At 45.5% G+C, this 17,351-nt stretch overlaps 1 pseudogene; it reads right to left on the bottom strand.

The window, feature by feature from the left end:
• Positions 1–2,682: 2,682 nt before the first annotated feature.
• LOC126210949 (5S ribosomal RNA) lies at positions 2,683–2,800 on the bottom strand (annotated as a pseudogene).
• Between the last annotated feature and the right edge of the window lie 14,551 nt (positions 2,801–17,351).

Below are 17,351 nucleotides of genomic sequence, written 5' to 3'. Positions count from 1 at the left end.
AAACAGCAATCGCGATAGGCTACAATCCGACCTTTATCAAAGTCGGAAACGAGATGGTACGCATTTCTCCTCCTTACACGAGGCATCACGACAACGTTTCACAAGGCAACGCCGGTCAACTGCTGTTTGTGTATGAGAAATCGGTTGGAAACTTTCCTCATGTCAGCGCGTTGTAGGTGTCGCCACCGGCGCCGACCTTGAGTGAATGCTCTGAAAAGCTAATTGTTTGCGTATCACAGCATCTTCTTCCTGTCGGTTAAATTTCGCGTCTGTAGCACGTCATCTTCGTGATGTAACAATTTTAATGGCCAGTAGTGTACTTAAGGTGGAGCATGTGCACTCACAAGAAACGAACCACTTACAAAAATTTTGTAATCACAGACAGAGTACTTTGAGGTGAGAGTGAAATATTTGCCGTCTCCACAGGTCGCATCGAGCCTCAGGCTGCGTCACCGTTTCACCGAAACGCCCACGCCGGCCGTGTTGACACATAAGGCAACGCGGCGGTGTTCATTTCCAGCGCCGGAGTGCATTACGACGCGGCTGTATCTCGCAGCTCGGCACGTGATAACGGGCCCTATCTCTCTCCGTCCGCTGTCTGCCGCTGATCCCGGCACAAGCCACGACGCGGCTAATTTGCGCCGCTCTTTGCACGCGTGTAGCGCGCCGGCGCTAATGCCGCAGCTTCATTAAGCGTGACAGAGGGGCTCAGCCGGGCCGGCAGGTGACGATTCTCTGGCTCTTGCCGTCGTGGGCAGCTGGCGCCAGCTCCACACGTACCTCACACCGCGTCAACTTGCCACAGCGAGGAGGGCAGTTCATTACGCCTCTACATCAGACTCCTACAACATACAAGCACAAAGACGGAGCAGGCATCGAGCTAATACCGTTCTACAGCTTCTAGCCTATATAAAGCCAAAAGCCGGCGAGAAAGAGAGCACACTTTGCGAGAAGCCCTCACTACTGAAGGGAATAAGAAATGATGCTACACACATGCTCATAAATTAATTGCAGAATGTGGTGCCACACAACGTGGCAGTACACAAAACTGGCTCTAATAGCATAGGTACATAGGGAACAAACACGACACAGATGTGTAAGTCCACCTTATTGGTGATAAGTTGAGAAAACACATGTGCTACAAAACGCCACTGTTTCCTGCGCATGTACCCCGACATCAATATGGGACACCATGCACACGTGCACAGGTCGCACAACGGGTTGTCATACTCTGGATCAGGTGGTCGAGCAGCTGCAGGGGTACAGCCTCCCATTCTTGCACCAGTACCTGTCGGAGCTCCTGAAGTGTCGTAGGGGTTTGAAGACGTGCAGCGATACGTCGACCGAGAGCATCCCAGACGTGCTCGATGGGGTTTAGGTCTGGAAAACAGGCAGGCCACTCCATCCGCCTGATATCTTCTGTTTCAAGGTACTCCTCCACAATGGCAGCTCGGTGGGGCTGTGCGTTATCTCCATCAGGAGGAATGTGGGACCCCATGAACCCCTGAAAAGGCGTGCATACTGGTGCAAAATGACGTCCCTATTCACCTGACCTGTTAACAGTTCCTCTGTCGAAGACATGCAGGGTGTAAGTGCACCAATCACACCAGCCGTACCATCAAACCACGACCTCCATATAGTTCCCTTTCAAGGACATTAAGAGGTTAGTATCTGGTTCCTGGTTCACGCTACATGAAAACCTGGCCAGAGTCACTATTCAGACTCTACCTGGACTCGTCCATGACCATGACCACTGTTCCAATGACTATGTACTGTGTTCTTGACACAAGGCTTTACAGGCTCTCCTGTGACCAGGGGTCAGTGGAATGCACCTTGCCAATAAACCATGTCTGCTCAGTCGTCTGTAGACTGTTCCAGTGGCTGCGGTAAGGTCCTGAGCAAGGCTACCCACAGTTCGCCATAGCCATCTGCGGGCACTGATGGTGAGATATCGGTCTTCTTGTGGTGTTGTACGTCCCGTACTGTAGCGCCTGGACACGTTTCCTGTAAGCTGGAATCGTTGCCATAATCTTGAGATCACACTTTGTGGCACACAGAGGGCCCGTGCTACGACCTGCTGTGTTTCACCAGCCTCCAGTCGCCCTAGTATTCTGCGCCTCATAACATCATCAATATGTGTTCTTTGAGCCATTTTCAACACACAGTCACCTTATCACGTCTGAAAACGTCTACACACTTACTCGATGCACCGTACTCTGACATGCACCAACACACCTCTGCGTATGTGGACTGCTGCCAGCGCCACTGTGCGACGACTGCAGGTCAGATGCACCGCATGGTCATACCACGAGGTGATTTAAACCCGCAAACCGCCCACCGAGTGTTGTGTCATCATGTATCAGAATTATCCTTAATTTATCAGCGTGATTGTAGTTAGGTGCCTATCTTCATGTATAAGTTCGCAGCCATTTTCCGTAAGTTTCATAAACACAAGGGATACACATAACAGAGGCTTTCAGAGCACTTCATCATCAGGCCACAAGTGGCCCATGGGGACCATCCGACCGCCATGTCATCCTCACTGAGGATGCGGATAGGTGGGTCGTGTGGTCAGCACGCCGCTCTCCCAGTCGTTATGATGTTTTTCTTTGATCGGAACCGCTACTATTCGGTCGAGTAGCTCCTCAATTGGCATCATGAGGCTGAGTGCACCCCGAAAAGTGGCAACAGCGTATGGTGGCCTGGATGGTCACCCATCCAAGTGCCGACCGCGCCCGACAGCGCTTAACTTCGGTGATCTGACGTGAACCGGTGTATCCACTGTGGCAAGGCCGTTGCCCTAACAGAGACTTTAGGCATAAATAATATATTCTCATTCACTATTATGACAGTCTGTCAACACTGGTTAACTTTCCGATTCCGCGATTAGAAATCACGTGGTTTTGAGGCGGAGAACTCGTGGAGCGACGTTCGAAACCCATTGTCATCCGGAACGGAAGTTCCTTGTTGGTTGTTCTATAGAGGGCCGATCAGGTGAATAGGGTGGGTGCAGAATTACTTCCCAATGCAACTCGTGTATAGCATAGTTCGTCAGGGTGGAGTAGCATCACTTCACGCAGTCTTCTTTGTCGTCGTCCCTGGATTTCATCTGCAAGACATCTCAAATGTTGACAATAAAGTCAGCGGTGACGGTTACACCTCGGGAAGCAATTCGTTGTACATCACACATTCGCTGTTCCACCAAATGTATAACATTAGCTTCGGCGGATGGACGCAGATCTTTGTACGGGAAATTGCTACTTCGTTTGGGCTCAACCATTCCTTTCTTATCCTTAAAAAGACAGAATTTCTCGTCACCAGTCACTACAGAGGGTAGGACGGGTCGGTGGTTTCACCAGCCATTTGATTGTGAGTAAGCATAGATTCACTTTTGGTAATCGGCTGATTTTAGTGCTTCAGTCCGGAACCATGCGGCTGCTACGGTCGCTGGTTCGAATCCTGCCTCGAGCATGGATGTGTCTGATGTCATTAGGTTAGTTAGGTTTAAGTAGTTCTATGTCTAGGGTTGGGTTGGGTTGGGTTGGGGGAAGGAGACCAGACAGCGAGGTCATCAGTCTCATCGGATTAGGGAAGGATGGGGAAGGAAGTCGGCCGTGCCCTTTCAAAGGAACCATCCCGGCATTTGCCTGGAACGATTTAGGGAAATCAGGGAAAACTTAAATCAGGATGGCCGGACGCGGGTATTTTTAGGGGACTGATTACCTCAGATGTTCAGTCCCATAGTACTTAGAGCCACTCGAAGCTTTTTGATTTTAGTGTTTGTAGCTTAGAGCATAAATATAAGTGAAACAATGTTAAAGTAAATGGACTACAGCCCCCATTGTAGGCAACTGTCGCCCGATAATAAAATGATAACAGTTCATCATATTTGCCAATCCTCGAGTATACTGACGTGGATCATTGCGGATTCAGGCGTATAAACGATCTTCATCAAACCCCAAAGGTGTTCAGGAACATAGAGAGTCAATAATGTCAAAACGACCCTCATTAAAACTTGGAAACCATTTTCTTGACTTGCTATGTCCATCACATTATCCCTTTTCTTTCTTGTTTTCAGTCATCAGTCTTCTGACTGGTTTGATGCGGTCCGCCACGAATTTCTCGCCCGGGAAAATCTCTTCATCTCAGAGTAGCACTTCCGACCTACGCCCTCTATTATTTTCTGGATGTATTCCAGTCTCTGTCTTCCTCTACAGTTTTTCCCCTCTAAGCTCCCCCTTACACCGTGGAAGCCATTCCCTCATGTCTTAACAGATGTCCTATCATCCTGTCCCTTCTCCTTATCAGTGTTCTCCACATATTCCTTTCCTCTCCGATTCTGCGCAGACCTTACTCATTCCTTACCTTGTAAGTCCACCTAATTTTCAACATTCGTCTGTAGCACCATATCTCAAATGCTCCGTTTCTTTTGAGTTTCTGTTTTCCCACAGTCCATGTTTCACTACCATACAATGATGTGCTCCAAACGTAAATTTCTTCCTAAATTGAGGCCTATTTTTATACTAGCAGACTTCTCCCGGCAAGGAATGCCCTTTTGGCCGGTGCCACTCTGTTTTTCATATCCTTCCTGCTCTGACCGTCACTTTTTACTTTGCTGCCTGGGTAGTAGAATTCCATAACTTCATCTACTTCGTGACCATCAATCCTGATGTTAAGTTTCTCACTGTTCTCTTTTCTGCTACTTCTCATTACTTCCGCATTCCTTCGATTTACTCTCAATACATGTTCTGTACTCATTAGACCGTTCATTCCATTCAACAGATCATGTAATTCTTCTCCACTTTCTCTCAGGATAGCAATTGCATGATTCAAAATGGTTCAAATGGCTCTGAGCACTATGGGACTTAACTTCTGAGGTCATCAGTCCCCTAGAACTTAGAACTACTTACACCTAACTAACCTAAGGACATCACACACATCCATGCCCGAGGCAGGATTCGAACCTGCGACCGTAGCAGCAGCGTGGTTCCAGGCTGAAGCGCCTAGAACCGCTCAGCCACCGCGGCCGGCAGTAGTTTAGATCTACTACGCAATGTGCATCTTGTCATCTGCATACAGCAAAACGTAACTTTATTTTTCTGTTTATTATGCTTTACCGACCGAGAATCCCTATCTGTAGCGTTGTTTTGCATGTTACGTACAGTTATTTTATGGTTTTTTTTTCTTTTTGGCTGTTTTGTTTCGAGGTAACACACATATCTTTTTCATTTTTGTCGTTACACATTCATTTTATACGGTTTCTTGCCAAGTGTAGAGGTTTCGGAGCTATTACATGTTATTGTGACTGAGTGGTGTTCATTTGTTTTGTGGCATGTTTTTCTGGGATATAGCGCGTTGATATAAAGTGGTGCCGACATTTTTGTGTGTTTGTTTCCATGGCAGGCAGAGAGAGAAAGAGAGAGATAGAGAGGGAGGGAGGGAGGGATTTGTGGATAGGCATGTAGACTGAATTGTGTGCAGTAGTCGGGACCGAGGGGAGGGGTGGGAGGGGGGGGAGGGGTGGGGAAGACAGGTATTTAATTTTAAAAACTGTTCATATGCAGTTTTGGGGTAGGTATTGTTTATGTAGTCCGTCTATTATGCAAAAAAAGTGTTTTATTGCACAGTGATGACTATTCGTTTAGAAATGCATACATCCACTTCATTTCCAAATGTACCGTAAAACTAGGAACTTTAGAGATATCGTAAATAAGCAGCATAGAATGCGTCAATTTAGTGATAAATTTCAACTCTTTACTCTATGCAAAACAATGTAAAAACGTGTGACAGTAATAGCTCATTTTAGAAATGTTAATATTTTTGGTACCAAAAGTTTCTTTAAAGGTTGAAGTGTAACAATATGGAATCAGGGAAATAAAACAAACTCACAGCGCAAAAATGTTGACACATGTCTGGGTGAAAACTGCAAAGGTGTCTTGCATAAGCCGGAATTCATCTCCAGTTTTCTTAGCAAGCACGGAAATAAGAAGAAATGCAACATTCACAAGATGATATTCTTTCGCCCTGAATTTTAATCCCTCTCCTCAGACTTTCTTTTATTTCCGTCATTCCTTCAAAATGGTTCAAATGGCTCTAAGCACTATGGGACTTAACATCTGAGGTCTTCAGTCCCCTAAACTTAGAACTACGTAAACCTATCTAACCTAAGGACATCACACACATCCATGCCCGAAGCAGGATTCGAGCCTATGACCGTAGCAGCCGCGTGGTTCCGGACTGAAGAGCCTAGAATCGCTCGGCCACCGCGGCCGGCGCGTCATTGCTTCTTCAATGTGTACACTGAACAGTACCTATTCTAGTACGAGCACTTCGTTTTTGTTCGTACTTTATTATTTTTCCCTCCTGATCTTTGGACGCATTGTACTTTATTCGCCTTTCCCTGGGTGTAACAACTACACTTAAACGTCAAAGAAACTGGTGTAGGCAAGTTTATTCAAATACAGAGATATGCAAACAGGCAGAATACGGCGCTGCGGTCGGCAAAGCCTAAGTCAGACAACAAGTGTCTGGCGCAGTTGTTAGATCGGTTCCTGCTGCTACAAAGGTAGGTCATCAAGATTTAAGTGCGTGAACGTTATTTTACTGTCTACGCACGAGCGTCGGCATACAGCATCTCTGAGGAAGCGATGAAATGTGCATTTTCCCTTACGATCATTTCACGAGTGTTCCGTGAATATCAGCAACCCGGCAAAACATCAAATCTCCGACATCGTTGCCTCCGGAAAAAGATTCTATAAGAACGGGACAAACGACGACTGAAGAGGATCGTTCAACGTGACGCAAGTGCAACCCTATCCAAATTGCTGCAGATTTCAGTGCTGGGCCATCAACAAGTGTCGGCGTGCGAACCATTCAACGAAACATCATCGACATGGGCTTTCGAAGCCGAAAGCCTAATAGTGTACCCTTAATGACTGCACAACACAAAGCTTTACACCTCGGCTGGTCCCATCAGCACCGACATTGGACTGTTGATGAGCGGAAACATGTTGCCTGGTCGGACAAATTTCGCTTCAAATTGTACCAAGCGCATGGACGTGTACGGGTGTGGAGACAACTTCATGAATCCATGGAACCTGCATGTCAGCAGGAGACTTTTATAGCTCTTGGAGATTCTGTAATGGTGTGGCGCGTGTGCCCTTGGAGTGATGTGGGACCCCTGATGCCGGCCGCTGTGGACGAGAGGTTCTAGGCGCCAGTCGGGAACGGCACTGCTGCTACGATCGCAGGTTCAAACCCTGCCGCGGGCATGGCTGTGTGTGATGTCCTTAAGTTAGTTAGGTTTAAGTAGTTTTAAGTCTAGGGGACTGATGACCTCAGATGTCAAGTCCCATAGTGCTCAGAGCCATTTTTTGGCCCCCTGATACGTCTAGAAACGCCTCTGACAGGTGACACGTATGTAAGTATTCTGCATTCATTCATGTCCATTGTGTGCTTCGACGGACTGGGGCAATTCCAGCAGGACAATGCGATACCCAACACGTCCACAATTGCTACATAGTGGCTCCACGAACACTCTTCTGAGTTTAAACACTTCCGCTGGCCACCAAACTGCCCAGACATGAACATATGAACATATTTGGGATGCCTTGCAACGTGCTGTTCGGATGAGATCTCTGTGGTGTCACCGCCAGACACCACACTTGCTAGGTGGTAGCCTTTAAATCGGCCGCGGTCCGTTAGTATACGTCGAACCCGCGTGTCGCCACTATCAGTGATTGCAGACCGAGCGCCGCCGCACGGCAGGTGTAGAGAGACTTCCTAGCACTCGCTCCAGTTGTACAGCCAACTTTGCTAGCGATGGTTCACTGAGAAAATACGCTCTCATTTGCCGCGACGATAGTTAGCATAGCCTTCAGCTACGTCATTTGCTACGACCTAGCAAGGCGCCATTATCAGTTGCTATTAATATTGTGAATCATGTAACGGCAAGACCGACGTTCACCATTAATGGATTAAAGTTAAGTATTCCACCAGCTACGTCCATTTTTTTTTCTAATGTCTAAATTTCTTGTCCTGTTCCAGACCTCACGCCAGCCTGCGTGAGCTAAAACGCGTGGCTTTCGGCTTCCTCTAGATTGCTGGCTTGGCTCTCCTGCCAATCCACAACAATCTCAACCCCCTATTAGTCTTACGGATGTATGGGCAGCCCTGCAGGATTCACGGTGTCAGTTCCCTCCAGCACTACTTCAGACGTTAGTCGAGTCCACGCCACGTCGCGTTACGGCAATTCTGCGTGGCCCCGGGGGCCCTACACGATATTAGGCAGGTGTACCAGTTTCTTTGGCTCTTCAGTGTACTTTTACAGTCATGCCGTACATCTTGGACCGTTCTACACTGTCGAACGTTTTTCCTGGTTCGACACACCCTGTGAAGGAAATCTGACAAGTATAGTTATGAGTTCCCGTTTGCTGTTTGAATCTTCGGGAAGGAGGGCTCGTCTTTGCGAGAAAGTTCCTCGGTCGTGATATACGAACTGTGCCAAGGCCTGAGACGCTGACAGAGTTGAGACCTTAATGCGGCGCCAGATTAAATATTTGCGATACGCCGCAGGGCTTGTCTCGGCGCCAGACCACGGGGAACGGAGTCGTGCGCCTCAGCCTTGATTTAAAGTCGAGCCGTGCCTTGCCTGTCTCGAGACGCGGCACGAAACGTGTCAGCCTTCTGACTGAGACGACCCACCTCATTCACCATTCACAGGTCTCCGTGCCCTGACATACTGCTCAGTATTGGTGCGTTAGGAACGGGAGAGTACGAGGACGAAGGAGAATGTGATTCAGTAACATTGTCAGGGTCGATCAACATACTAATTTAGATCGTAGTAAGCAGCTTTGGAGGACTTACGGTCAAATAAGACAGAAGGGATAGATAACATTCCATCATAATTTCTAAAATCATTGGGGGAAGTGGCAACAAAACGACTATTCACGTTGGTGTGTAGAATATATGAGTCTGGCGATATACCATCTGACTTTCGGATAAGCATCATCCACACAATTCCGAAGACGGCAAGAGCTGACAAGTGCGAAAATTATCGCACAATCAGCTTAACAGCTCATGCATCGAAGCTGCTTACAAGAATAATATACAGAAGAATGGAAAAGAAAATTGAGAATGCGCTAGGTGACGATCAGTTTGGCTTTAGGAAAAGTAAAGGGACGAGAGAGACAATTCTGACGTTACGGCTAATAATGGAAGCAAGGCTAAAGGAAAATCAAGACACTTTCATAGGATTTGTCGACCTGGAAAAAGCGTTCGACAATATAAAATGGTGCAAGCTGTTCGAGATTCTGAAAAAAGTAGGGGTAAGCTATAGGGAGAGACGGGTCATATACAATATGTACAACAACCAAGAGGGAATAATAAGAGTGGACGATCAAGAACGAAGTGCTCGTATTAAGAAGGGTGTAAGACAAGGCTGTAGCCTTTCGCCCCTACTCTTCAATCTGTACATTGAGGAAGCAACTGCAACGAAAGACAGATAATGTTAACTACGAACCACGCATACACCTGCGTCTTCATCTATATTCTCCAAGCCACTCGACAATCTGTGACGGAGAATACTTCTGGTAGGAATATCTGACTCCCCCTTCCCTGGTATACTCGCGAATGGCGAGCGGGAAGAATGATTCACGGCAATAGTCAGTATTTGCTTCAATTTCTCGGATTTTTTAGTTGGACTCATTTCGTAAGACGTATGTGTCACTTGAGACTGCGATAAAGAGGAAGCGAAGGAAAGCCAAGCGAAATCGCTGCGGGAAGAATGTGCGGAAATCGAAAAATAAATTACTGTTGGAACGACTGAGTCGGCATATAAGTCAAAATAACCTTCGAAGAAATTCAAATCAAAGACGATAACATTAAGAGTGGAATGGGAATTTCATTGTTGAATTCACAGAAGATAGCGCTTAGGTGGGAAACGTACATTGAAGGCCTCTACCGGGTGATGACGTGACGGGAGAAGAAACAGGTGCCTATAAGAAAAAGGTAGGGGAAAATGACAGCAACCAGCCACTATTAATACTGCTATTTACACTACTGGCCATTAAAATTGCTACACCACGAAGATGACGTGCTACAGACGCGAAATTTGACCGACAGAAGAAGATGCTGTGATATGCAAATGATTAGCTTTTCAGAGCATTCACACAAGGTTGGCGCCGGTTGGCGCCGGTGGCTCACATGAGGAAAGTTTCCAACCGATTTCTCATACACAAACAGCAGTTGACCGGCGTTGCCTGGTGAAACGTTGTTGTGATGACTCATCTAAGGAGAAGAAATGTGTACCATCACGTTTCCGACATTGATGAAGGTCGGATTGTAGCCTATCGCGATTGCGGTTTATCGTATCGCGACAGTGCTGCTCGCGTTGGTCGAGGTCCACTGACTGTTAGCAGAATATGGAATCGGTGGGTCCAGGAGGGCAATACGAAACGCCGTGCTGGATCCCAACGGCCTCGTATCACTAGCAGTCGAGATTACAGGCATCTTATCAACATGGCTGTAACGGATCGTGCAGCCACGTCCCGATTCCTGAGCCAACAGATGGGGGCGTTTGCAAGACAACAACCATCTGCACGAACAGTTCGGCCACGTTTGCAGCAGTACCGACTATCGGCTCGGAGACCATGGCTGCGGTTACCCTTGACGCTGCATCACAGACGGGAACGCCTGCGATGGTGTACTCGACGACGAACCTGGGTGCACGAATGGCAGAACGTCATTTTTTCGGATGAATCCTGGTTCTGTTTACAGCATCATGATGGTCGCGTCCGTGTTTGACGACATCGCGGTGAACGCACATTGGAAGCGTGTATTCGTCATCGCCATACTGGCGTTTCACCCGCCGTGAAGGTATGGGTTACACGTCTCGGTCACCTCTTGTTCACATGGATGGCACTTTGAACAGTGGACGTTACATTTCAGATGTGTTACGACCCGTGGCTCTACCCTTCATTCGATCCCAGCGAAACCCTACATTTCAGCAGGATAACGCACGACCGCATGTTGCAGGTCCTGTACGGGCCTTTCTGGATAAAGAAAATGTTCGACTGCTGCCCTGGCCAGCACATTCTCCAGATACCTTACCAACTGAAAACGTCTGGTCAATGGTGGCCGAGCAACTGGCTCGTCACAATACGCCAGTCACTACTCTTGATGAACTGTGGAATCGTGTTGAAACTGCATGGGCAGCTGTACCTGTACACGCCATCCAAGCTTTCGTTTGACTCAATGCCCAAGCGTATCAAGGCCGTTATTACAGCCAGAGGTGGTTGTTCTGGATACTGATTTCTCAGGATCTATGCACCCCAAACTGGGTGAAAATGTAATCGCATGTAATTTCTAGTATAATATATTTGTCCAATGAATACCCGTTTATTATCCGCATTTCTTCTCGGTGTAGTAATTTCATTGGCCAGTAGTGTATTTAAGTAAATAGCGCCGTAACCGGTTTAGAAGAGACAAGTTCATCATCAGACGTCTGTTCACAAGATTCACAAGATGCACTTTACATAATCGTCAGTTTTCGATTTTTATTCTCCCACTGTAGCGAAATTTTCTTGGTGCCATCGAAAATTCCGCGAAATTTTGCTGCGAAGTTGCAGGATTGTATTTTTGAAATATTGCAAAGTATATGCAGCACCTACATGATTTGCATATCACCATATTGTGCAAAGCACCACACACGCACTCTCTCTCTCTCATACACACACACACACACACACACACACACACACAGCTAGAGAGAGAGAGATGTGAGATGGGAGCGCTATTATATTCTGTGTTCATAATCGATCTGGCGGACGTACTGAGAAGCAGCCTGTGGTCTTCTGCGATGATGCTGTGGTGTACGGTAAAGTGTTATCATTGATTGACTTTAGGAGAATACAAGATGACCTGACAAAACTTCCAGTTGGTGTGATGAATGGCAGCTAGGTCTAAATGTAGAAAAATGTAGGTTAATGCGGATGAGCAGGAAAAACCAACCTATAATGTTCTGATACAGCATTGCTAGTGTACTGCTTGACACAGTCAAGTGCCGGCCGCGGTGGTCTCGCGGTTCTAGGCGCGCAGTCCGGAACCGTGCGACCGCAACGGTCGCAGGTTCGAATCCTGCCTCGGTCATGGATGTGTGTGATGTCTTTAGGTTAGTTAGGTTTAAGTAGTTCTAAGTTCTAGGGGACTGATGACCACAGCTGTTAAGTCCCATAGTGCTCAGAGCCATTTGAACCATTTGAAACAGTCAAGTCGTTTAAATGGAAAGGTGGCTACACTGAGCCACAGCGCCAGAGATCGCGCTAGAGAGTATTGTTCCGCCGCCTCCACAGGCAGTGATTATTGAGAATATCTCCACACCGACTCGCTATTACCACATCTCAACAAGAACTTTTCAGTATCACATCTCAGCAAGCACTCCCTACTAGCACATCTGAACACGAACTGACTACTACGAGTCCTCGACAAGCACTGCCCACTACGAGTTCTCAATAATCACTGCCAGTGGAGGCGGCGGAACAATACTCTCTAGAGCGATCTCTGGCGCTGTGGCTCAGTGTAGCCACCTTTCAAAATATCTAGGCGTAACGTTACAAAACGGTATGAAATGGAACGAGTGTGGAAGGTCTGTGGGAGGGAAAGCGAATGGTCGAGTTCGGTTTATTGGGAGTATTTTGGGAAAGTGTTGTTCGTTTGTAACACACACGGCTTATAGGACGCTGGTGCGACCTAATCTACAGTATTGCTCACACTAGGTCGGATAGAAGGAAGACACCGAAACAATTCACATGCGTGCAGCTAGATTTGTTACTGGTAGCTTAGAACAAAATGCAAGTATTATTGCAGAGATGCCCCGGGAAAAATGGGAATTCCTGGAGGCAAAGCGACGTTGTTACCGAGAAACACTATTAAGAAAATTTAGAGAACCGGGATTTGAAGCTGGCTGCAGAAAGTTATACTGCCGCCAACGTAAATTTCTCGTAAGGGCCGCGATGACAAGATAGCAGAAAATAGGGCTCATACGGTGGCATATAGACAGTCGTTTTTCCTTTCCTTCATTTCATTGTGGAAGAAGAAATGACTAGAAATGGCACAGGGTACCCTCCGCCACGCACCATTCGGTGGCTTGCGGAGCATGTTTCTAGATTAAGATGGTGACGTATTTCTCAAGGACTGTCTGAGTTAGTTTACTGGAAATGCGATTCACAAGTTTCGACAAAGCTCTTAGCGCAAAGTGCTGCTTCATATTTTTCGTTCTCTTCCATAATTTAATTAATATTATAATTAAACAGACTCAAAATCCCGAAGATTGGCGATCCTTTACAGAAGCTCGAAACTTAGCGCGGAGTTCAATGCGAGACGCCTATGACAGTTTCTACAACGAAACTTTGTCTAAAAACCTGGCAGAAAATCCAAAGAGATTCTGGTCGTAAGTTAAGTATGTACGGCAAGAAACAATCAATGGCTTCCTTGCCGATAACAATGGAGATACTATTGAAGACAGTGCTGCCAAAGCGGATTTACTAAACACAGCCTTCCGAAATCACTTCACAAAAGAAGACAAAGTACATATTCCAGAATTCCAACCGAGAACAGCCCCCAACATGCGTAACGTAGAAGTAAATATCCTCGGAGTAGTGAAGCAACTCAAATCAATTAATAAAAGCAAGTCTTCTGGTCCAGACTGTATACTAATTAAGTTCCTTTCTAGTATGCTGATGCATTAGCTGCATACTTAACAATCATACACAACCGTTCGCTCGACGAAAGATCCGTACCCAAAGAGTGAAAAGTTGCACAGATCACACCAACATTCAAGAAAGGTAGTAGGAGTAATCCACTAAATTACAGGCCCATATCGTTAACGTCGATATGCAGCAGGATTTTACAACATATATTGTGTTCGAATATTATGAATTACCTCGAAGTAAACGGTCTGTTGACACACAGTCAACATGGGTTTAGAAAACATCGTTCCTGTGAAACACAACTAGCTCTTTGTTCACATGAAGTGCTGAGTGCTATTCACAAGGGATTTCAGATCGATTTCGTATTCCTGGATTTCCGGAAGGCTTTTGACATTGTACCCCACAAGCGGCTCGTAGTGAAATTGCGTGCTTACGGAATATCGTCTCAGTTACGTGACTGGATTTGTGATTTCCTGTCAGAGAGGTCACAGTTCATAGTAATTGACCGAAAGTAATCGAGTAAAGCAGAAGTGATTTCTGGCGTTCCCCAAGGTAGTTTTATAGGCCATTTCCTGTTCCTTATCTATATAAACGATTTGGGTTGTTTGCAGATGAGGCTGTCGTTTATCGACTTATAAAGTCATCTGAAGATCAAAACAAATTGCAAAACGATTTAGAAAAGATATCTGAATGGTGCGAAAATAGACAGTTGACCCTAAATAACGAAAAGTGTGAGGTCATCCACATGAGTGCTAAAAGGAACTCGTTAAACTTCGGTTACACGATAAAAGCCGTGAATTCAACTAAATACCTGGGTATTACAATTACGAACAACTTAAATAGGAAGGAACACATAGAAAATGTTGTAGGGAAGGCTAACCAAAGACTGCGTTTTATTGGCAGGACTCTTAGAAAATGTAACTGACCTATTAAGGAGACTGCCTACACTACGCTTGTCTGTCCTCTTTTAGAATACTGCTGCGCGGTGTGGGATCCTTACCAGGTAGGACTGACGGAGTACATCGAAAAAGTTCAAAGAAAGGCAGCACGTTTTGTATTATCCCGAAATATGGGAGAGAGTGTCACTGAAATGATACAGGATTTGGGCTGGACATCATTAAAAGAAAGGCGTCTTTCGTTGCGACGGGATCTTCTCACGATATTCCAATCACCAGCTTTCTCCTCCGAATGCGAAAATATTTTGTTGACACCAACCTACATAGGACGGAACAATCACCACGATAAAATAAGGGAAATCAGAGCTCGTACGGAAAGATATAGGTGTTCATTCTTTCCGCGCGCTATACGAGATTGGAATAATAGAGAATTTTGAAGGTGGTTCGATGAACCCTATGCCAGGCACTTAAATGTGATTTGCAGAGTATCCATGTAGATGCAGATGTAGATGTAGATGTAGTCCATTGTGATCTATTCGCTTCTAAAGCCAGCTCCTATCTCCAGCTCATCCTACTACAAATATTGCGCAGAGCTGCGTTCCATAAGCCACAGAATGCGTGGCTGGCAGATTTCTTTGAAATGCAGAGTTGCGCAAGAATGGAACGTCGCATTCAAGGTAGTTGTCTAGCGGTGTCCTTCAGACGTAATCCAGTTCATTGCGCAAGAGAAATTCATGGAGATATCAAGCTGTCAAATCTGCATCCCGGTGTGACATGCTAGAGTAGGTCTGAGATGCTCTGGTAGTCATTGTTTCGCACTCCGTCCGTTGCATATGTACACTTCCTTTTCCTACATCTACTTGGCGTATCATAATGAATAGAGAAAAACGTCAAGGATTCTCAGCTGCGAATATGTATAACCATCAGCTGTATACTGGAATGACGACAGCGAAAATTTGTGCTGGAGCGGGACTCGAAATCGAATTTCCCCCATATCGTGAGCGGTCGCGTTACCATACTTTTTTTTATTATTATCAGAGTGGCTTAGTACTATTATGAGACTTCAATAGACCATAGTCAAATCATCATTTAATACAAGCTGCATATTGGAGAAAAAATTTAATTATGATAACAAAATAGTAATAGAAGGAGATAGGAAACAAAAAACGAGAACATAGCCGAAAAACCACCGCCAGGTTCTGATGATATAAATAAACAATTTTTTTAATATTTTTAGTTTTTTGCAATGGCAAGGAAATCGTTTATGAAGAAGAGAAATTTGTTAACATCGAGTATAGATTTAAGTGTCAAGAAATCATTTCTGAAAGTTTTTGTATGGAGTGTAGCCATGTATGGAAGTGAAACATGGACGATAAATAGTTTGGACAAGAAGAGAATAGAAGCTTTCGAAATGTGGTGCTACAGAAGAATGCTGAAGATAAGGTGGGTAGATCACGTAACTAATGAGAAGGTATTGGCTAAATGGCTCTGAGCACTATGGGACTTAACATCTGTGGTCATCAGTCCCCTAGAACTTAGAACTAATTAAACCTAACTAACCTAAGGACATCACACACATCCATGCCCGAGGCAGGATTCGAACCTGCGACCGTAGCAGTCGCGCGGTTCCGGACTGAGCGCCTTAACCGCTAGACCACCGCGGCCGGCGAGAAGGTATTGAATAGGATTGGGGAGAAGAGAAGTTTGTGGCACAACTTGACTAGAAGAAGGGATCGGTTGGTAGGACACGTTTTGAGGCATCAAGGGATCACAAATTTAACATTGGAGGGCAGCGTGGAGGGTAAAAATCGTAGAGGGAGACCAAGAGATGAATACACTAAGCAGATTCAGAATGATGTAGGTTGCAGTAGGTACTGGGAGATGAAGAAGCTTGCACAGGATAGAGTAGCATGGAGAGCTGCATCAAACCAGTCTCAGGACTGAAGACCACAACAACAACAACAACAGTTTTTTGTTGAATTTTTTTAGTATACATATTACTTTTTATATAGAATCTAAAAGCAGAAAAACGAACAAATAGAATTATATTCTAAATGGCAAACTAAAAAAAATCCAATGTGATTACAAGAAGTGTATACGCTCAAGTGTATATATACTTCATCTATTCACATTTTACAATAGAACTGGAGGGACAGTGAGTCAAAATACTAAACAAAATGAGCAGGCAAACTAGGAAAGGACAAGCCGAAACAAATCAGATGAGAAACATACATAACAAGGAAAACACCTACCATCAGAAAAATGAAATTAACCAACACATTGTCGTCGGAAAACAAGATTCAACATGTTGGCGAAGAGGTCTCGATATCGAGGCATTCACAAGCATGTCCAGTATGCAGAGCTCATGTACTGCATGAAGTTCATGTAATCTTCCCCCTCGCCTTCTACAACATAATGAAAGAAGTGTCCCAGTAGCCACATAACGGTATGGGTTTTCGACCGTGGAAAGAAGGAAGAATCTGGTCGCAATATGTCCGTTGTGTATAAATTCTCAGAAGAGTGGGTAAGGAAGGACTATTGCATCCCAATCTAATACCAATTTGCATTTTGCCCTCACAATTAAAACGATGTCGAATCGTATCTGTAGACATACAACGACTACATAAATCGGTGTCGCTAAGACCAATACGGAAAAGTCGCTCGTTCGTTTTGAAACGTCCCCTTAGAAACAATTATGAATGACAGTGCTGGAAAACCTGTTAAGTTATTTGATTTTCAAACAGCTGAA

Source organism: Schistocerca nitens, chromosome 10 (assembly GCF_023898315.1).
Source record: "Schistocerca nitens isolate TAMUIC-IGC-003100 chromosome 10, iqSchNite1.1, whole genome shotgun sequence".
In the NCBI taxonomy this organism is placed as follows: domain Eukaryota; kingdom Metazoa; phylum Arthropoda; class Insecta; order Orthoptera; family Acrididae; genus Schistocerca; species Schistocerca nitens.
The sequence above is the reverse complement of the archived record's forward strand: the minus strand, read 5'-3'. Positions and strand labels throughout refer to the sequence as shown.